This window comes from Cynocephalus volans, chromosome 1 (assembly GCF_027409185.1).
Source record: "Cynocephalus volans isolate mCynVol1 chromosome 1, mCynVol1.pri, whole genome shotgun sequence".
In the NCBI taxonomy this organism is placed as follows: domain Eukaryota; kingdom Metazoa; phylum Chordata; class Mammalia; order Dermoptera; family Cynocephalidae; genus Cynocephalus; species Cynocephalus volans.
The window spans coordinates 39,504,151-39,526,667 of record NC_084460.1 but is presented as its reverse complement, the minus strand read 5'-3'; the positions used below and the strand labels follow the sequence as shown (position 1 = coordinate 39,526,667).

The 22,517-nt window shown below is 44.2% G+C and overlaps 1 pseudogene; it reads left to right on the top strand.

Moving 5' to 3' along the window:
- The first annotated feature begins 74 nt into the window (after positions 1–74).
- Positions 75–20,842, top strand: LOC134374602 (WW domain-binding protein 2-like; annotated as a pseudogene).
- Positions 20,843–22,517: the final 1,675 nt, after the last annotated feature.

Genomic DNA, 22,517 nt, shown 5'->3' with positions numbered 1-22,517 from the left:
CCTGCGCCGGAAGTGACGTGCCGGGGCGTGAGAAGGCGGGGCGCGAGAAGGCGGGGCGCCGCCCGTGAGTGCGCATGTGCGATGTGCCGCTGCAGAGCCGGCTTTCTGTCCCCACCTGGTGGTCCGGACTCCGTGCTGTGGGACCCGGGCGGGCTGGGAGGAACCGGGAGCGCGAGCTGCTTGTCAAGCCCGATTTACAGCTGTGGGAACTGAGGCCCAGAGAAGGAACGAAAGAAGCCTCCATTTTCCCAGAATGTGCTACCATGTTCCTAGTGTTTTACATCCATTATCTCATTAGATCCTCATATGTATGCAGTTCCCCTATTTCATGAAAGAGAAACTGGTAATCAATGCAGTAAAGTAACCCAGATTTCAGGATTAGCATTCCAGAATTCCTCCCACTATGGCTGCCACCAGGACTGGCGGCTCCAAAGGCGGAGATTCCAAACCGGGAGACAGGAGACATCTGTCTGTCATTAGCTGAGTGACCTTGGGCAAGTTTCCATTCCTCCTCGGGCCTCAGTTTCTGTATCTGTAACTGGGTTACAGACAGATTCTTGCTCTGGGTCCTGATTCAATAATTACTTGTTTCCTGCTTTGGGGTTCATGAAAGTCCCTCCAGTTTGAAAAAGGCTTTGCTAGCCCCACTCCTAGTCCATTAAAACCACTATACCCCTCCCAACATATACTTTGTGCAACTGCAACTCTGGGACAAATCTAGGTATCTCTTTCAGGCAAAGTAAAGACACTCAACCATTTCCAGAGAGAAATTCTGATAGTCCAGGACAACTTTGAGCCCAAAGAGATGACCTTAAACAATCTCTTCCTTTCCCTACCTTAAGGGCAAGAGGAGTTTCAGGGATATGGGAAGTGACCCTCGAAGGTCAAAAGAACAGGACAGTTTCTGCCAGATGTTGGATTGTGTGTGGAGGCGTGGGGTGAGGGATAACAGGGGTTATTCTGGGGGTCATGAATTTTGACTCCTGCTCTCAGCTGTACCATTTCTAGGGTTGCCGGCTAAAATATAGAACACTCAGTTCTATATGCCCAGTTAAATTTGAATTTCAGATAAACAATAATTTCTTTTTAAGTATAAATATATCTCATGCAACATTTGGGACATATTTATACCTAAAAAATTGTTGTTTATCAGAAATTCAAATTTAACTGGGCATACTGGGGTTTTTTGTTTTGTTTTGTTTTGCTAAGTCTATGTATTAGTTTCCTATCATTGCTGTAGCGAATTACTACAAACTTATTGGCTTGAAACAACACAAATTTATTCTCTCACAATTCTGCAAGTCACGCGTCTAAAATCAAGGTGTTGGCAAGGCTGCATTCTCTCATCTGTTTGCATGCCTTTTTCAGCTTGTAAAAGCCACCTGCATTCCTTCACTCATGGCCCCTTTCTCAAATCACTTCAACTTTTTTCTGTTGTCACATTTACTACTAACTCTGATCCTCTTGCCTACCTTATGTAATCATAAGGACTCTTGTGATTACATTGTGCCCACTCATAGAATCTAGGATAATCTCCCCATCTCAAGATCCTCAATTTAATCGCATATACAAAATCCTTTTTATCATGTAAAGTAAGATATATACGGGTTCCAGAGGGAGGAATTACTGAGCCTACCAAAGTCTGGTAACCCTAATCCCAGCTGTGTGACCTTGGCCAAGTCACTCAAATACTAGTTCCTCATGGGCAAAAAACTGATTAAATGAACTCATAAGAGGAAACACTTTTCCCCATGCTAGGCAAACAGTAAGTGCCTCATAAATGGCAGCTCTTGTGGCAAAGGGCAAGGAATGACCTTGTCCAGACCATGCTGTCCTGGGTGTTGGGATAAGACCCTTTCCTCAACCCATACCCATGCGTTGTGGTACACGGAGCCCAGATTGCAATCCTAGATGCTGCCACCAGGGGGAAGGGAACTTAGTCTCAAGGGCAGGGTAGGGCAGGGCAGGGCTGGCAAGGGGATTCAGAGATGCCCCAGAAGTCCCTGCCCCATCCCTCAATTGAAGGCCGTGATTTCTTGTTCCTCTTAATGTTACATTTTAGAGAAAAGAGTTATCTCAGATTGGAAGGGCCTCAGAAAAACAACAACGACAACAGTTTCCGCTTTTTGAGGAATTATATACGCCAGATGCTGTTCTTGTGTGAGCTCAGTAACACCTTACTGCAACCCTGTGAACAGCTAGCTAGGACTGTTCCATTTACAGAAGAGAAAACTAAAATTCAGAAAGAGAAAGTTATTTGCCTAAGGACTCAAGACATTCAATGAAAGAGCAGGATTCTAACTCAAATCTGTATGACACCACAGTCCCCGATTTTACATTACCTTAGAGGTCATGTAGACCTCTTTGTTTTTATAGGTTGAGTAACAGTCTCAGAGAAGGACAAGAAATTGCCCACAGTCACATGACAAATAAGTGGTTGTGCCGAGATCTGAACTCCTGTCTTCTTTTCCACCTTGGACAGTTGGAATTAACAGACTTTGATTGGCCCCTTAAAAAGACCCATTTTCTTACGTGTAAAATAGGCGTGTCCCCCTTGTTTAAGGGTCCCTGGGAGGATTTGATGGAATGGCATGTGCAGAGTTCTGTACATTATATCATAAAATGTCTATTTATTGGTTATGTTCACCCCACTCTTGAGCAGAAAGATCACCAGAGGGCAGGTTGCTCTGTGTCTTGGCTGGAAGTCTCCAAATGGCCTGCTCTTTTAGCCTTATCCAGTCTCTGAAGAAAGAAATCTTGACATTGGGTATATCCTAGAATTGGCTAGAAATGCCTGAGCTGTCTCTCTTTTCAGGGTGTGTGATTTGGAGCTCAAACAATCTGCTAGAACCAGCTTTAGTACTGATTCTAAAGTAAGACTTATTTAAGATGATCCTGTGATATAAGGCATAGTTTCTCAACCTCTGCACTATTGACATTTGGGGCTGGGCAAGTCTTTGTTGGGGGGTGGGTGTGAAAGGAATGTTTTCCTATACATTGTGGGATGTTTAATGGCACCCCTAGTCTCTACCCACTAGATGACAGTAGCACTCCACATTAACAGTGATGAAAACCAAAAATATCTCTAGACATTGCCAAGTATCCCCTGGGGGACAAAATTGCCTCCAGTTGAGAACCACTTGCATAGAAGAAAGAAGTGGGTAAGTGCAAGGTGTTTGCCATAAGGCCTAAGGGTTAAAGGAGTTTGACCCCTGTGAATTCTTGAAATGACTACCAAGTCTTCCTTCTAGGATAGCCCCCATACTGAGAAGAAACTACCAGGAAGGAAATAAAAATTGAACAGTCTAGAGAAAGGAGAGATAGTGGAAAGAGAAGGGCTAGATAAATGTGGAGAAGGGGAACAGAGCCAGAAAACCTCAGAAAACAAGCCAACATATTTTTTAACAATGTGCAAAAGAACAGAAGGTTGAGCTCTGTGAAGACAGAAAGCAATCTCAACCAAGCTTCCTTCTAAATGTTCAGAAAAACTAATATCTCATGAAAATGAGCAATGGAAGGGGCTGGCTTGTCAGCTTGGTTGGTGAGAGTGTGGCACTGATAACACTAAGTTCCAGGGTTCTAGCCTGTATCCACCAGCTGCCAAAAAAACCCAGCAAACAAACCAACCAACCAACAAACAAACAAAAACAAGCAATGGAAAAGTATCAAGGTCAAATTCTAGGAATACCAATAACTATGAGAGAGAAAGAAAGAGAGAGAGAATAAAGACCAAATATCATCTGTATGAACAATAAAAGTAGCCCAGGAAGACATTTTTTTTTTTAAATGATGAAAACAAGCTAAAAGACTTTAACAAAATGATATAAGGCCAAAAAGAACAATGTAAATCAGAACTATAAAAATTCAGAAATGAGGTGTCAGGACTCATAAAAGAATTAGAGATAAAAGAAAAAACTATTTTTAAAAAAGAAAACTAAACTAAATAGAATATAAGAGCAAATTTTAAAAAAAAAATGAATAGGGGCTGGCCGGTTAGCTCACTTGGTTAGAGCTCAGCCTTGTAACACCAAGGTCACGGGTTCGGATCCCCATGCCGGCCAGCCACCAAAAAAAAAAAGAATAGTGACTTGAGAGAAGTCGAAAGTGAAAAGGGAAAATTTGTAAAATTAAAAATAAGCAAAGAGATAAAAAAAGAAAGTGAGAAATATTGAAGATACTCAATGAAGAATCCAGCATATGAATAACAAATTCACATGTGACTGAACAAAGAAAACAAAGGAGTACATCATTGACTCAGAATGACCAATATCAAAACATAGTTTAGTAAAATTACTGGTTTCTAAAGAGAAAGAAAAAACTCTTTAGCCATTTTGAACATCTAGGCAAAAAGAGTTCCTTATTTATAAAGGAAATAGAATGAGGTTATTATCAGACTTTTCAACAGCCGTGCTTAATGCCAGAAGAAAACGGTAAACTATATTTAAGAAACTCAAAGAAAGAAAATATGAGCCAACGATTTTATATCCAGCAAGACTGACCTTCTGTAAAAAAACTATTATCAACTGGTGAGCACTCTGGGAATATTTTTTCCATGAACCCTTCCAGAAGAGTCTACTTGAGAATGAGCTTCAGACCAAAAGCGCGACTAGAGAGACGTTGACAAAAAGACTGGTGGTAAGTATTCAGTATTCAAATAAGAATGAACGATGGTTAAAAGAGGGATGAGAAAGTATGTAATGCCTGTGTGCTCCACCAGTGTAGCTATAGTACAACATCCCAACTGTTGGAGAATGGGCATATTATATGCAAAAATTCATGTATGCATTTTCAATATTCATAATTGGTGGTAGTTTTCCTACTGTTATTCTAAGACTGCTGTATGTGTAAAATGGGCTAGTGCAAATCAGTAATTATACAACCTTTCCATTTTATCAGCCTCTGTGACCTTGGAAACCAGGAGGTACATATGTAATATAGAAGAGGTCAAGTGAAAGTCCTGTAATGCTGTTTTTGCATTGGAAATATCAGTATAAACTCAAGAGTTTCTAAAAAGAAGTGTACATGCATGTGTATACACACACATGTGTACATAATACGTAGTTCTACCCGCTAAAAGGGCCTAGAAGAAATGACCAATCTAGTAGCAATGAGCATATCTTGCACCCAGATAATAGTTTTGAAATGCCAGTTTCTATTAACAAAATAATAAAGGGACTTCTTGAAGAAATGGTTGATTCCAGATCTACAGCAGGAAATATACAAGGTGAACCTACAATATCTTGTCATGCCAGCTAACAAGGAAGCTATCAAAGGCTGTTAGGTTCACAGTAGAAGGACTTAGAAGCCAACATGCAGATAGGACAATTTCAGCTGCAACAAAGATAACAATTGCAATTGATTGAAACTCATTAAATATGTTTATTCCTTGAGTTCATAGTGATATTCAGCAAAAACACTAATTGATCACCTTCCGAAGATGGCATGACAACAAATTGTATTCTTGAAAACTAGGTAAATAAAAGGGAAGAATCAAGTATTTATCTGGCCTTTCCTATATGAACTGTAATACTGGGTAACCAAATAATAGATTAAGGAAAGCATCTTCCTATAAAATTATTACAGCTAATACATGAAAACAAAATGATACAATATTGCCATTTTGCCGCCTGTGATGAATTAATGTATCTAGGCATTGTACACAGTGGTAATTAACATCAAAAAAAGAGCAAACTCCAGCCATATACGTGGTTCTTGAAAAAGAATCCAGCAGCACCTATAATCACACCAAAGGGATGGTACCTGGGTCTGACCCAGCTACTAATTTGCAGGAAATGCAGAGGTCAGAAGGCCATGTTGTATTTCAGTATGAGATGCCATCGACAAAATCCAGACTTTGGGAAACTCTGCAGGTCAAGCAGCTTGAATTCTCCAACAGATAAACTGCAAGGAAAAGAAAGGATGGGGGGGAACCTATAGACTAAAAGAGGCTTAAAAGTCATATTATGTTTTTTAAAAATGTGCAAGACTATCATGTCTGGGATGCACACTCAGATGATTAAGCCATGATAAATGCAAATAAATAATTATTATAAAAGTCAGGTCAGTGGTTGCTTTTAGGGGGAGGGGCTGTGATTGGATAGGGTACATGGAAGTAAGTATTGCTGGGGTGGCTGGCAAAGTTCTGTTTCTTGATGTGGGTGGTGGTCACAAGGATGTTTGCCTTGAAATAGCTCATTAAGCTACAAGTGTAATTTTGTGGTTTTCTGCATCTGTTTTGTTTTACAATATAAAAGTTTTTAAAAATGAAAAGAGAAGTACCTAACTTACTCTGTGTGTGTGTGTGTACATATACATGTATATGGATGTATGGCTTCTGGTAGCACTAGGTATACAGTAGGTGTTCACTAAATATGAGTTCCCTGGGAATCCTGTCAAATACCCTTATCTGTGTGATTTCAGCACCATTACTAAGATTACTAACTTGTATGACTAATTAAAAATAGTTAATGCTTATTAGGTGACTACTATTTTCCAGGCACTGTTCCCAGTGTATCTAATCTGATCACAACTGTATTATGATTATTCCCATTTTACAGAGAGTAAAACTGAGGCTCAAATAGGTTACCTGTGGCTGTGTGGTAGAGCAGCCTGGTTTGAAACCCCGGCAGTCTGGCTTCCAGGTCCATGCCCACATCCACTGTAGTATATATACCACACTGTTTTTTATTTGGTGTCTAGCACCCTTGTTTGCAATAATTATTCCCCCTTATTGAGTGCCTGCCAACATGTGTGCCATCCCTTCACACTCATTGTCTGGTGGATGGAAAAATTGGAATTCAGAGAGGTGAAGAAGCTTGCCAAACTTACAAAGTAAATGGCAGTTGGGGTGGGGAAGAGTTTGAATTGGGGGTGGGGAGGGTTCATACTTGGCCCTTGGAATTCTAAAGAACAAAATGTTCCGTGCTCTTAAACATGCTCACCTGATGGGTCTGACCCAGTCTGAGGTCATGGGTTGCCCAACTAGCGGTCCAGAGCCTGGCTTGGCTTGAGAAGTGTCCAGACTACGGCTGGGAAAAGTCAAAGGCTTGGCAAGCACCAGACGTGCCTGACCCCAATTAGAGGGTCATGCGAAGCTTGTGACCCATGGGTCTGGTGTGCCTTAAGGGGCCAGGGACTCCTGTTTCTCGGAGTGTGTGTGGGCTTTTGCTCAGAAGCCTCAGCATCAGGACCCAGAACAGAGTAAGGTGCCTCTCAGAGCAGGGATAAAGACGTGCCCATGGGTTGGCTGTGTGGATTTCCCAGAAGTGGTAAGAACACAGCTGTGTTTTTGTGGTCACACATTGATTCCTAACCTGAGTCAGCACAACTGCTTGGAGGTACAGGACGTCCTCTCTGTTCCCAGGGACCTTGGATCCCAGCCAGGCTGAAGAATTTCCAAAGCAGGGCCTGAAATGGTGAGGGGACAGGAAGGGGTGGAGAGCCCACATCCCCTGCTCCATCAGCAGCAGCCTGAGAGCCTTGTCTCCACTGTATTAATAACACCCAGCGTAGAATGAGTTCTTACCAAATGCCAGGCACTGGACTAAGCACTTTATAAATATTAACTCAGCTAACTTCACAGAGATGCTCTGGAGTAAGGGCTTTTATGAGTACCATTTGATAGATAAGAACACAGATTCAGAAAGCTAAAATCACTTGTAAATGGTCCCACCGAGATAACTTGTAGGTCTGTGATTGTGGAACCCTGGAATGTCAGATTTGGCAATGTTCTGTCAATTCACTATGTCATTTAGCCTTCACAACAACCCTGTTGGGTAGAGATTGTCATCCCATTAAGGATGTGAGAAAACTGAGGCCCAGGGACGTGGACGCGACCTGCACAATGTTGCTAGAAAGCTCTGCTGTAACACCAGTGATCATTTTTCAAGAGCACAGTCCAAAGCCCACAACTGCTCAAATTGACCATGACCCTTAAACCCCCATACTTACTATTATCTCTACATTCACCCACAGTTCTCCTAGGAGAAGAGGGAAAAGGGAGCAAAGAATTCCTTGGTGGCCATCTCCTTGGAAGGACAGAATAGAGTCATGGACGGGAGGAGCTTTTCTGTGGGAAGAGGGTGCTATTGGGAGAGCTTAACGTGTGACCCCTCTGTGGAGGTGCAGTGGTCATGTGGGCAGGGACACCTGGAGGCTGAGAGAAGGGGGCTGCCTAGTTGCATTGGTGAAGGAATCAGAGAGTACAGAAGTGCTAAGGTCAGCCCACACTCCCAGGCATTTCAGGGCAAAGGCTGCTTGAGTGTTTCCCATGGACCAGCCATGTGCAGAGAGCACCTACAAGGGGTCATCTTGGGTCCTGTCCCGTAAGGCCTCCTAGAGGGGCAGAGGGGCGGCAGCAGCAAGAAGCTGGAGTTGGATGTCAGATTCCTAAGGGCTGAGGAAGGAGCTGCAAGGCACCCCCACCTGGAAAGGTGCGTCCATCAAGGTCAAGGTTGAGAGGGGCCCTGGGCGATGGTCATCTCTGTGGAGCCCACCACAGGATCCCACAACAGAAAGGGGCAGCTTTAAATGTCTGCTGGGTCCAGAGAGCTTGAAGCCAGCCCGGATAGTGACAGCTCAAGCTATCCCCTTGCTGTCTCTATCCCCTTCTCACCTGTGGGGGAGGGAAGGACCCCCACATGGCTTTCCTCCACAGCAGGCCCGAGCTGGGCTAGAGGAGAAGATTTAAATCCAAATTGAGTTGGGAGTTTTGATTAGTAGCTTTACTGGACATTCTAATTTGTAAGTTGAGAGTGTGTTTGCAACCTAAAGTGACCATAAAATTGTCTGTTTCCTGAGAGTGAGCAGAAGAATAATGGAGGTGAGTTTTCACCTAGTGGCAGGGAAAATGCTTCTTCATTGAATACATTTTAAAAGGGACGTTGGGAAACAAAAATAAAGGTGTGCTTTGATTATGTCACGGGTTGGCTTTGTTCAACATGCTGGTTGTGAAAGGGAAAATGCTCCAAAACAAGTCTAGGAAGTGAATATCCCAGAATGCCCTAAACTTGGTTCATGAGGCAGGCAAGAAGTGTGGGTGCCTCTGGGAACCTCTTGAGCCCTTTATGGGGCCAGCACACCCTCCTCCCCCCACCCCCCCATGGCCTCCTGCATATTGTCCTCCAAATATACTGGTTGAGAGCTCAGCGCCAGAATCAGACCCACTTGAGTTTGAATCCCAGCTCTGACATTTACACCAGCTGTCTGACCTTGGCTGTGTTCCTTTTCCTCTTTGAGCTTCAGATTCCTCATCTAAATTATAATAGAACTTGCTTCGGGATTGCCTCAAGGATCGAAGGAGAGATAGTTCACGCTAAGCAATTAGCATAGGGCTGATGTGTAATTGAGCACTCAATAAATGTTAACTATTATCGATCACCTGGGCAGTGGCTGCTGAGTGTTTAAGTTTCTCAGCCTTTGAATCAAGTACTTACCGACCCAGCTATATTTATTGACATGGAAAGATGCCCAGAACATACTTTGGAGAGGAAAAAAGCAGGCTACAAAACAATATATGTCTCACAGGTCATTTTAAAGATTACAGAAAAAGATTGACATATATGTCTTAATATGGTGCCTAGCACACAGGAAGCAGTCACTGAAAGCTAGCTGTGGTCAGTATTAATGTCCAAGCGTTTTGTAGCCTGTGCAATCCTATGAGAGTTCCTGTGAAACTAAGTAATGTTCATGATTGTGCTTGAATCAAGGGGAGGTAGATCTGTGTGTTCCCTTCTGCCTTCCTTCTGACACTTTGAGAAGCTATCAGGGACAGGGCTTGAGTTGGACTTGAGACCCATTGGTCTGATGTGGGTATTGGTACTTTTTTATGTGGTCCTGGAGAAAAAGAAAAGGAAAACATTGCCCTTTGGAATTGAGACTCCAGTCTTGAATAAAGGGTGTTCTTTGCGGTAACTGAGGGGCTATGACAAAATGTAGACACTGTGGACACCCTAATCAATCTGCATTAGAGAGAACAGAAGGCATGATGGTAATAATAATAATACTACACATGCTGCTGTTACGTTTGACAATGGCTTTCACTTACTGAGTTCTTACTATGACATCCTAAAATGGATGTCACACACTTTATCTCATTTAACCTTGCAAACACCTCAGTAGTTAGATACCATTACTAAAAATTTTATGCATAGGGTGTTTTGCTCTTTAGAATTTTAAAGATATTTTTATGGAGTTAATATTCACAAATGTTAATATTCACAGATCTTGTCAAAAATATCGAGTGGACATGTTGGTGAACTGATACTAGTGTATATACACAGGTGACCTCCATGCAAATCAAGGTATATAACTTTTCTAACACCCTTTCTATTCACCCCCACTCCCACCCAATGCAACCACTGTCCTGACTTCTATCACCATTAATTTGGCTTGTTTTTGAACTTCATATCAATGAAATAATATATATGCAATCTTTAGGGTTGCCAGGTTTACCATATAAAAATTCAGAAAGCCAGTTAAACTTGAATTTCTCCTTGGACATACTTATACTAAAATAATTATTCATTGTTTATCTGAAATTCAAATTTAACTGGGCATTCTGTATTTAACTGGCAACCTAGTAGTCTTTTGTGCCTGGGTTCTTTCCACATAATGAGATTCACCCATGTTGTGGTTATCAGTAACTTACTCTTTTTCACTGCTGTGTAGTATTCCATTCTACGAATGTACCACAGTATATTTATTCTTTCTACTGTTGAGGGGGAAGGTTGGACTACTCTTAGAAAGGCAGTATAGAGATGTATTAAGTGGGTGCACTGTGGTGTCAGAGGCCAGGAGGATTTGAATCTTAGACCTCTTACTGCTTGTGAGACCTTAACCAAGTTACCTAATCTTCCTGTGACTCATCTAGTTCAACTTTAATATGGGCTAATAGTACTACCACAAGGACTGTTGTAAGATTGACAAGAGATATTACATATAAACCACTTAGAATAGGGCCCAGTGCAAAGTTAGTTCTCAGAAAATGTTGCCAGTGTCATTATACCTATTAGACCTAAGAGAAAATGAAGTATAGAGGCTTGAAGAGACTTGCTCAAAGTCACATACCTAGTGATCAACAAAGCCATTTTGTCATCGATAGTGGTTAAATTAGAATCTTATTCACTCATTCAACAATTTTTTTGAGCATCTTCTTTGTGCCAGGCATTCTTTCAGGCTCTAAAGTTACACAATGAGCAAAAAGCTGAAGTCCCTGCCATTATAAAATGCACATTCTAGGTGAACTAACACATCTGTTTGCCTGCTAGGTGTTTCACCTGTGCTTCTCGTTAGTTACATGAAATATTGTCTGAAAATCACTTAGCCTGGAGCCCCACATGCAGTACTCTTCCAGAAATGGCAGCAACTAGCCAGGTAGTAGCAATAACTACAGAAATGCTGTGAGATGGTTATCTGTAGCCCTTTTTTACTAACTGATGCTCTGGGAGCGTAAAGGACTCGTTCAAGATGATGCAGCTGGTATGTGGCAGAGCAGGAATTCAAAGTCATGTCCATCTGACCCAAAGCCCTCTTGGATTTCTCAGTGCTTGTTTTTCAGTCCTGACAGGTGGGGCAGGGTGCAGCTTGGGAATTAAACTCTGCCTCTGGAGTTCAGATTTTGGGGGTTCAAGGCCCAGCTTTATGATCTCGGGCAAGTTTTTGGCTGTCTGTGAGCCCTAGTTTCTACATTTGTGGGATGGAGGTTCACAGAATTGCCTTAGGGATCTATGGAAAGCTCTCAGTGCAGATACAGGCAGAAAATTAGCAGACAATAAATGGACACTATTGTGGATCTACAGTGGGGAGGGGGATTCTGAATGTGTAAGTTACTAAGCCTTTAAATCAAAATCTTACAGAAAGAAGTTTATAGACATGGGAAGATAACCAAGAATATCCTGTTGAGTATGTGTTTAAAAATTCAGGTTATAAAACCACAAGCAAGTGTAGTGCATCTGTACGGATCCAGGTCTGAGGAGGATACACTGAACTCTGCAATGGGTGCTGCCCCAAGCACTCCACAGGTAGTTAACTCACTTAGTGCACTAACAGCCCTGTGTGGTAGGGGCTGCCATTACACAGTTTTGCAGGTGGAGAAACTGAGGCAGAGGAGAGGTTACGCTCTCAAGGTCAGACGTCTAGCATGCAAGCTGGCATGTGGACCAGGCACTTTGGCCTCAAGGCTGTGCTCTTGTCTGCTTAGCTCTGCTACCTCTGCTAAAGGTGAATTTTCTCTGGGTAGTAAAATTTGGGTGTTTCGAACTTTTTTCTTTGTACTTCTCTGTACTGTTTGAGCTTTTGTGATGAGCAGGTTTCATTTTTGTAAAAATAATACTAGGGTTCTAAGGAAGATTTTTGATGTCTTTAAGAATGAGCTGTAAACATTTGCAGGCTAGATTCCAAAAAGGGAATCATTTTGCCAAAGTGACAACCACTGCTGGTCTTTTTTGTGGTGTTGAGATCACTGTCCTTGGAGTTAGAGACCTGTGGTGCAGCCCTGACGTCCCCCACCCTAGGGCCCTCTGTGACCCTGGGCAAGTCACTGGGTATCCCAGTTACTCCCTCCTCCCAGCAAGGCCCCTGGCACAGAATAGCCCTCAGTAAATGTCCACTGGATACAGGAAGAATGAATCACTCCCCTCTGGATCTTGCCTGACCTCCACCGCCACCACCATAATCTGCTCCCTGCCTTCCCTTGAGGCCCTAAAAATTAATGAATGAACTAAGTCACTGCAAAGTGCTAATTGTTTACAGGTTTTTAGAAATCCAAGTGGCAAAAGACTCAAGGCCCAACTGGATGGATGACAAATGGTGGCCCAAAGTGTTGGGGGCAGTGGCCTTCTGAGTGCCCTTGAAATCATTGCCCAGGCTGGGTAAGGGAGAAGCTCAGGCCTCCTCCAGGGAAGGGGCTGCTGGGAGTTTCCTCCTGTGACCCAACTAATGACCCCAGCTCCTATAGCCCCAGCCTCGAAAAGGCTGGGCCCACAGGGCCATAAATTCCTGCTATCATTAGTCAGTATCTTGAGAGCTCAGGCTGTTTGCCAGGAGCCCTACAATTATTTTTATCACTTATGAGTCCTATAATTATTTTTTATCACTTTTTTCTCATAGCAGCCTTGTAAGCAGGGCTAGTTCTCTTTCGGTCTGGAGTTGGTTGAACCCAGGCCTTGGGGGCTTTTCCAGGAATTTCCTAGCTTTGTGTAAAGCTTCAGAGATGGTCAGAGTTTGAAATCACAACCCCCTCTGGGATCCAAGCTGGGACCTTGTATGAGGCCAGAGTCTGTGGGAGAGTAGGAAGGAGGAGAATAACCATTAGGAGGCAGGGAAAGACAAGAGGCTTGGCTTTATTAGCTGTGTGACCTTGGACAAATCACTTAACCTCTCTGTACCTCAGTTTCTTCATCAAATGAAGAAGAATAAAAGTACTCACCTTAGTATGTATAGTTACTCAATAACTGAGGTTTTATTTAATCTTATGTTGGGACCTGGATTCTAAACTCAGACCCTGACCCCTTGGACGACGGGCAAGTCCCTTGCCATCTCTGCACCTCAAATTCCTCACCTGTTAAATGGGCATAATTTTGCCCATTTACCATATACACTGGCTTTCTCATCTCTAGCTCCATTGGCCTTCTTCAGGTCTTCAAACTGACAGCCATTCCCTCTGCTTGGAATTCAGCCCAACCCTCCCACCACCAGCTTTGCCTGATTAACTCCCGATTATCGACTCAAACATCCTTCCTTCCCTCCCTCTCTTCTTTTCTTCATTTATTCAATACATATTATTGGTAAGACAGCAAAGTCCTTGTCCTCATGAAGGGGAGATGGGCAATAAACTCAACAGAGGAAAAAAATCCAGCCAAACAAGGCAATTACAGACTGTAATAAGCACGTCCTAAGGGAAACTTAGAGCACCACAGGAGGAGGTTACTGGGAAAGGATGCTTCCTGGAAAGGCCTCTCCAAGGAGACACTTCTGTTTCAATTAGCAGTTTCTTTGAATATGCACATGATGCTTCCAAAAGGTCATGGGAAAGTAGAATTAAAAGATAATACAATTCTTCCGTGACCTCTTTGAAGACCTCTTGTACATCAGAAAATGCACAAAGCTTAAGTGAGTTGTCACAAAGACAAATGCCACCATGTCACTAACAGAGATGAAGAGATAGAACGTGGCCAGGCCCCAGAAGACCTCCCTCTACCCCTTCCAATCTCTCACTATCCACCCCTTGCCAAGGTAACCATAATCCTAAGTCCTAACACCAGAAATTAGTTTGGTCTGTTGTTCAGCTTCACAGAAATGGAATAACACGGTGTGTATCCTTTTGTGTCTGGCTTACGTTTGTGAGATTCACCTATATTTTTCATAGCTGTAGTTTATTTCTATTGCTATATACTGCTCCATTGTATGAATATGCCACAGTTTCAAATAGTGTTTTGGTTGTTGTTGTTTTTTAACAGCTTGCCTAAGAATCTGAGTACACTTTCAATCAGGGGTGGGGTGGGGGGCAGTGAGCAGGGACTGGGGTTGGCCCACAGATAAATTTTGTTTCACAACCTAGTGTTTTTGTTTCGTTTTCATTGAATTAGCTGCTGTTAAAGATGGATGTCTGGTTTGTCTTGGAGGATCTGTTTTTACGGGGCCCCCGATTTCAAGTGCTTGGAATTGAGTTCCAGCTGCCCCTTCTCAGCACAAGCATTCCATTCTCATTTTGCCACAATCCCCACTACTCCCTGTTGCCCTACAACCACTCACCAACACTGCCTACCTGGCCCGGTAAATATTTGAGTCTTCCACTCTAGCTTTAATTCAGCAGAGATGGCCAAAAGGTGGCTTTATGCTGAGGTCTGCATAGCAGTGGGTTGATCTGGCATACTAAGCATATAAGTTGTCTCCACTGGTTTAAACTTTCGAATGCATATCTAAGAGCGCAAAATTTTATTATTATCATTATTACTATTTCAAAAAATATTTTAAAATATATTTTCATTATTACTATTATCATTATCATTGTTATTATTACCACTTAAAAAGATGTTTTAAAATATATTCAAATATGTAATAGAGATCATGATTAAATATGGAAGCTCTGCATCCAGATAACCTGGAATCAAATCCTGGCTCTACTACTTAGGAGCTGTGTGACCTTGGGCAATTACAAAACTTCCCTGTGCCTCTCTATATAGGGGGATGCTAATAATATTTACCTTGTTGGATTCTTACTGAAATTAAATGAGCTAATCCTATAAAGTCATTAGAACAGGGCCTGGCACATAATAAATATTCATAATAATATCTTTAAAATTATTTTCTAATTATCTGACCTGCTAGAGTGACCAGACATCCCAATTTGATGAGACTGAGGGGGTTTTCAGAACACAGGACTTTCAGTGCTAAAACTGGAAAAGGCCTGGACGTAACAGGATGAGTTGGTTACCCTAGGCCTGCCTGGTGGTTGTATTTCACTGTAATTTAACAGACGGACTTGTTACTTTTATTTAGCTATAGATTTGGTTTTGAAAATATTTGAATTGCATTTTGTGGAACCACATAGAGCCTTCCTATGATATAGTTTCTGCAAAGCACTAATCTTACCTACATTTTCCCCATTTTACAGATTGGGAAATTGAGGCTCAGGGGTGTAAAGCAGCCCCATGATAGTGGCAGAGCTCTTCCCCAGCCCCCATCTTGATGCTTCTCTTCCATCACTTCCTCCAGATAGGTGGTGGATACTGTTTATTTTGTGCTAGCTGTGTACTAGGTAACACGCTAAGTGCTTTCCATTAAATTTATTCCCATAAGCATCTTGGGAAGTGGGTTCTACTATTATACCCATTGTAGAGATGGGACGCTGATACTTGCCTTGTCCTGCCCACCCACCATGTCCCAGGGACTATCATTCACTCATTCTTTAAGTATTTGCCTAATTGTGGTTTCCTTACAACATCTTACAGGGAAACTCACCCAGGTTTCCTGGGTCTGGTTTCACCACTGAATCTAACCCTCTGGCTGTTTTAAAATATTTTTGAAAGATCTTTTGGCTCAATTACCAAATGTCTGCTGGTCTCCTACTACTGGGGCTATGTGGTGAATGACGTAGAGACTCTGGCCCCAAGGACTTGAACCTGGTAGGGGACCCTGCTCACCAGGGTCTCTCCCTACTGCACTGTGGGTAGCTTGTGGGTAAAGACTGGGTCTTTTCATCTTGGTGCCTTTGCGAGGAGACCAACAGGAGGTGAGTAAATGAGTAGATCACACACCGCAGTGCAGAAAGGGCAGCAGGGGTCCAGAACCCCCAGCCGTGAACTGTCGGGGCTCAGGCAGGGAGAAATTGGAATCTCAAAGACTTACATGGGAGTTTGTCAATCTTAGCACTATTGACATTTGGGGGCAGATAAGTCTCTATTGTGAGGGGCTATCCCGTGCATGGTAGAGTGTTGAGCACTATCTCTGGCCTCCAATCACTAGATGCTAGTAGCACTCTCTCCAACAGTCATGACAACAAAAAATGTCTCCAGACATTGTCAAATTCCCCTGGGGGAAAATGTCACTCCAGATTGTGAAACACTGGTTTAACTGAAGCAAGTTTAAAGAAGGGAGTGTTCATCGAGGTGTGGGAAGGCTAAAGGACACTCCAAGGAACAGAGAAGCACCCACAGACTAGCAACAGTGGGGAGCTGTTAGCACCCCAAGGCCTGAAGGGGGAGAGAGAAAAGATTGATACTAGACCCAGAGATAGCTAGAGCCGTGGAAAGGAGGCCAAGACAGGAGTTGAGGCCACAGGGAAATGCAGCCTCTGCCAAAATTAAGGCAAAACAGGAAAGGGATGGGTGGTGGCATAAACACCCCCACCTCTTCCTCATCCTGCTCTTTAATGTCTCGTTGATTCCTGTCTTTGGCTGAGTGCAACGTGAGGTCAGAAGGCATGGGTGCCTGCCGGGGCACAGAGCAGGGCAGACACGGGAGGAGATTGGATGGTGGGCATGTGGAGGTAGTGGGCAAAGAGAGGAACATCATGGGGAGATGGGGACACGCCCCAGAGACAGGACATTTGAGTACATCTTTAAGGGTGTGTAGGAGATTCCAGATGGAGAAACCAGGAAAGGCATTTCACCAGAGGGAACAGCACGCATAATGGCTTTGAGTTGCAAAAGAGCCTGTTTGCTGAACTGTTTATTTAATGGTAACTGTTTGTTTGATTGATTGACTCTGCTCTGTGTGCACTTTGTGAAAATAAAACATTCAAATGGCACCAAAGGGCATAAAATGCAAAGTAGATCTCCTCCTTCCCCTGACCCCAGCACCTAGTCCTCCTTCTCAGAGGCCATCTTTCTCTCCAGTCTCTCATCACCTTCCAGAAATAGTCAATGCACACGCTGGCCAGTAAATGTTTGTGACTTGTGTCACTTAAGCTCCCAATATGACTTAATTTCACTATTGTTTGTGGAACCTCTACCATGTGCAAAAATATAGGCCGAGAGCCCTGGCCTCAGACACTGAGCCCAACTCTTCCACTAAGCACTGCGTAACTTCAGGCCCACCATCTTGGCCTCCCATTTTCTCCTACAAGCACTGAGTAGGTCTCCAAGGGTCCTGCTAGCTCTGGAGTTTGCTTACAGTTATGTTGTTCAGTTGATGTTTTGTGGATTGAACTCAGTTGAAACTGAAGCACTGCTAAGAAGCAATTGTAACACAGGAGCACCCATGCGCCTTGCGGGTGGTTCAGGAGACCACGTGTTGTTGTTTTGGGGCTGATGAACGAGGTTTCTGTCTCCAAGACCTACTCTTGTTGAAGCCAGCAGAGCAGTTGCTAGGAAGGGAATGCCTACAGCATGGCTTAGCTGGGTAGGGAGTGGGTTGGGTCCAACCAACTTGCTGGGACTTGGCCTGGCTCAGACCTGCCCGGGGAAGACCATGTTCTGCCTGGCTACCTCCAGCTGGCATCTGCAGCCCTTGGAAGAGTTTAAGACCAGGAGTGGGAGCTGTGTAGTTGCAGAAATGGGGAACCCCACAACCAACTCATAAATTTGCTGGTTCCTGGATAAACAACCAAATCTGGTCTCAGAGGCCAGAGGAGTCAAGGTGACCAGGAGCAGACAAGGATAGGGCTCTTTCTTACCTCCCCTGCTCTTCTGTTTCTGACTTCTTTTATTCTCTCAAGCCTAGTTCTTTCCTGACAATGCCCATGTTGAGCACTTCAGGGCAAGCACACCTACCACTGACCACCTGCTTTGCGCAGCTGCTGTGTTCACACCAGCTCTTACTCCATGGCTGCTCTCCAAGGAAAGTGTTGATGATCCTTACTTTGCAAATGAGGAAAACCGAGGCTTGAATGGAGCACTGAAGGGCAGTGTAAGGTCAGGGATCATATAGTGGTATCAATGGGCATTTTGTGTTGAATTATGGAGTGTTGAACACAAAATTAGAGAATCGTAGAGTCATGAAATCCACAAGCCCTGGGCTCACAGATTACCCAGTATAAACCCCACCTCCCCACATTCATCATACCACGGATGTTCATCTCTGTTGGGCCCATCTCCCAGGCATTTGAGCCTCTCCTTCTCTCACCTGGGGTCTTGTTCCAGCCTTCTGTCTTGCAAACCTTCTCCTTCCAAACCTGCACACAGCAGCCAAAGGCATCTTTCCAAACTGCTAATCAGACCGTGTCACTCTTCCCCTTAAAACCCTTCACTTGCTCCCCTTTGCCCTCAGGATAAAGTTCAAACTCCTTGACGTGGTTTACTAGATCCTCTGTCATCTGGCCACAGTCTCTTGGCCACTCCGCCCCTCTTCTGCCCACCCCCCACCACCCAGTTTACACCAACTCATACTGAACTTGTCTTAGTTCACAAGATGTACCATGTACTTTCTCCCTAGCCCCCGGACCTTTGCACTTGCTGTTCCCTCCACTTGGAACACAGTCTACTGCAGCTCTCCCTTCTCTGGTTTAAGTACCCTCTCTTCCTGTCTCCTCTGGGAAGCTGTTTCTGCTCACATACTTCCCAACTAGGCGGGGTTGGTGCCTCTTCCCTCCCACACACCCCACCACAGCTCCTGTGCATACGCATGACAGAGCTCATGGCGCATCAAATGTGCCCATGTGCTTGCCTATTTCCCCATCAGCTCTCTAGCCACAGGAAGGCAGAAACAGGAGCTGGCTTTGCTCTACTGAATGCCTAGCTCCCAGCACTTTGCCTCGCAGAGAAGAGTTGTTGAGCAAAGATATATGTTGATAAATGAATCATAAGATGTTAGAATCACAAAATCACAAAATTTTAGAATCATGGTGAAACATGAAAGGTAAAATATAATCATATGATCATAGACTTAGAGAGTATTAGAAACACAGAAACTGAGAATCCCAGAATTAGGATCTCAAGGTTAGAAGAATTTTTGTACGGGCATCTTGTCAAGGACTGTTAGTGGATTAGGAAATTCTCAGGTGTGCCCTTCAATATTATTTAACTTATATTTTTATATGTAATTATATAAATATTAAATTATGATGATGTTTTTAAAATATTTCATTTTTGTGTCCTTCCATAATATTTATTCTGCACCTAATTAATTTATTAATCAGTATTTATTGAGCACATACTAGGTACCAGACACTGTGCTAGGCAATTGTGTTAATTATCTATGGCTGCATAACTAATTACCTTGATTTAAAATAGCAAACATGTATTATCTCACAGTCTTTGTGTGGTAGGACTTCAGGAATGGCTTAGCTGGATGGTTCTGGCTTAGGATCTTTCATGAGGGCAGTCAAAGTGTCTGCTGGGACTGTGGTCACCTGAAGGCTTGACTGGAGCTGGACAATCCACTTCCAGTTTGGCTCATTCACATGGCTGGCAGTTGGCAGGAGACCACAGCTCCTCTGCTTGTGGCCGTCACCTGAGGATTGCTTGAGTGTCCTTATAGTATGGCTGCTGGCTTTCCCACTGTGGCTGATCCAAGACAGCAAATTGGAAGCCATAATTCCTCTTATGATCTAGCCTCAAAAGTCACACTTGAGTGTGCTGTGTTGCAAGTCTTGGTACCCCTTTTGAAGAAACTATGGCATCAACAAGAATCACTTGGAGGGTGGCAGAGTGATCGTCAACAACACTGAGAGAATCCTAATGTCCTATGACCATGTGGAACATATGTTCAATGACATGAGGAATATGCCAGAGGCCTTCAAAGGGACCAAGACAAGGCCTTCGAAGGCACTGTCTACCTTACCCCTTATTGGGTCATCTTTCTGTCCAAGGGGAAGGATGCCATGCTGTCCTTCGTGATGCCATTGTACCTAATGAAGGACTGAGATCAAGCAGCCTGTGTTTGGTGAAAACTTCATCAAGGGAAGAGTGAAGGCCAAAGCAGGAGGTGGCTGGGAAAGCTCTGCTTCCTACAGGTTGACTTTCACAACAGGGGGCGCCATTAAGTGTGGACAATGGATGCTCCAGATGGCATCTCACGCCTCCAGAAGTGAAGCCCCCAATGGAGACTATGGCTACTTTTCCATGCACAGCTGGGCCTATGTCTCCCCCCTCCCAGTTGCCAATGGAATGTACCCCTGCCTTCTTGGCTACCCCTATCCACCGCCCTCACCCAAGTTCTATCCAGGACCTCCCGTGATGGACTAGGCCATGGAGTACATGGAGCCCCCTCCACTGCCCTATCCTGGGTCCATGGAACCTCCAGTAAGAGGCCAGATGTCCCTTCCACTCCTGCAGCTGAAGCCAGGACCGTAGAAGCAGCTCTAAGTACCTATTACAACCCAGGCAACCCATACAACCTCTACATGCCCACGAATCAGCCTCCACCACCTCCCAACTGCCCCCCAGAGGATAAGACCCAGTAGACCCCTTGCACCCTGCTGCCTCCCACCCTCATTACTCTTCCCTACCTCTCCCCTTGGAGCAGTGCCTGGGGTTGGGGGAGGCGAGGAGGGCCTTGTTCTTCCAGAGCTGATTGTAAACAGTTACCATGAACTAGCCTCTTAAGAAGGGGGACCCCGGCCTCTGGAGAGGTGCCTCCAGCTTCCCATGCTAGCTCAGAGCACACAGCTGGTTCTCCTTTGGGGCACAGGGTGTCCCCTTTGTTCTTGTTTTATTCTAGTAGCTTCTTCCCACAGGGATTCTCTGGCCACCTCTTCCACTGCAGTCCAGCTCCCTCGGTCCAATAGTCACTCCACACTCAATCTCATGAGCCCCATCACACCAGCCACAGGTCCTCCCCGCTGGCTCCTGCCAGACCCCACTCACATTCCTCCGTTGGTCTGTGCCCAGCTGTGGAAGGCCACCATCCTGTGGACCATCAGCCCACATTCCTTTCAGCCAGGCCCCAGCCCCAGTCACACTTCCTTCCCTGTCCTTGGTCATTCTGTTGCCACGTCTGTGTGACTTTAGGAGCTTCCACATGAGCTTCCAGGGGTTGGGTGTGGTGGGGCAAGGCCACTGTGGCTGGGGAGGAACTCTCACTGCTTCCTTGTTGACGTTTCTGGAATTTGCTTTTCCTCTCATTTTCCTCTAGCAGGGGTTTCTCGACTAGAACTGGAGAATGCATGTCTGTCCCATCACCCACTTGGGGGCCACTGCCCCTGTGTGCTAACCATGACCTATGCCAGTGCCTCAGCCTCCCTCTTCCCTTTAAGTTTCAGGCCCCCTGGATGCACTAGAATCTGCTCTTGTTGTTCCTGGACTGACCACGAAGTGAGGAGATGGTTATTTAAAGAGAATTCCCTATTTATTGGACAAAAAATCCAGTTAATATATTAATATGAAATAAACACTGTTTGCACCTCGAAAAAAAAGTCACACTCTATCTCCAAAATATCTTAGTTATTGCACAGGACAGCCCTATTCAGTTTGGGAGGTGTGAATAGCAGGAGATGGGGATGATTGGGGCCATCCTGGAGGCTGACTGTCACAGAAGCATTGAACAAGACTGACGAAGTCCCTGCTCTTATGGAATTAACAGTCTAGGGAAAGAAGGCTAGAGAAAGACAATAAATCCATAAACAAATAAATAGATGATTTTGAATAGTTATAAGTGCAATGAAGAAAATCAAACAAGACAGTGAGTTAGAGCAGGGGTTGGTAAACTGTGCTCATGGGCCAAATCCAGCCTGCTGACTGCTTTTGTAAATAAAGTTTTATTGTAACTCAGCCATGCCCCTTCATTTACATATCGCTTATAGCTGCTTTCATGCTTTCATAGCAGATTTGAGTAGTGGCAACAGAGGCTATATAGCCTGCGAAGTCTCATATACTTAGCTAAGTTGACCAGGGAAGGCCGCTTCAAGAGGCGACATTGAGCAGAGACTTGAATGGTTAGGAGGAATGGCCAAGTGGCCGTGAGAAGAGCTGAGGAAAGAATGTTGTAGACAAAGGGTAAAGGCTGTGAAATGCGAACAGCTTTTGTGTGTTGAGGAACAGGGAGGTGGTCAAGAGGGCTGGAATGGCGTGGCCATGGGAAGATGGCCAAGTGGTAGGAGATGACCTCAGAGAAGTGATCAGGAGCCAGGCTATGCAGGG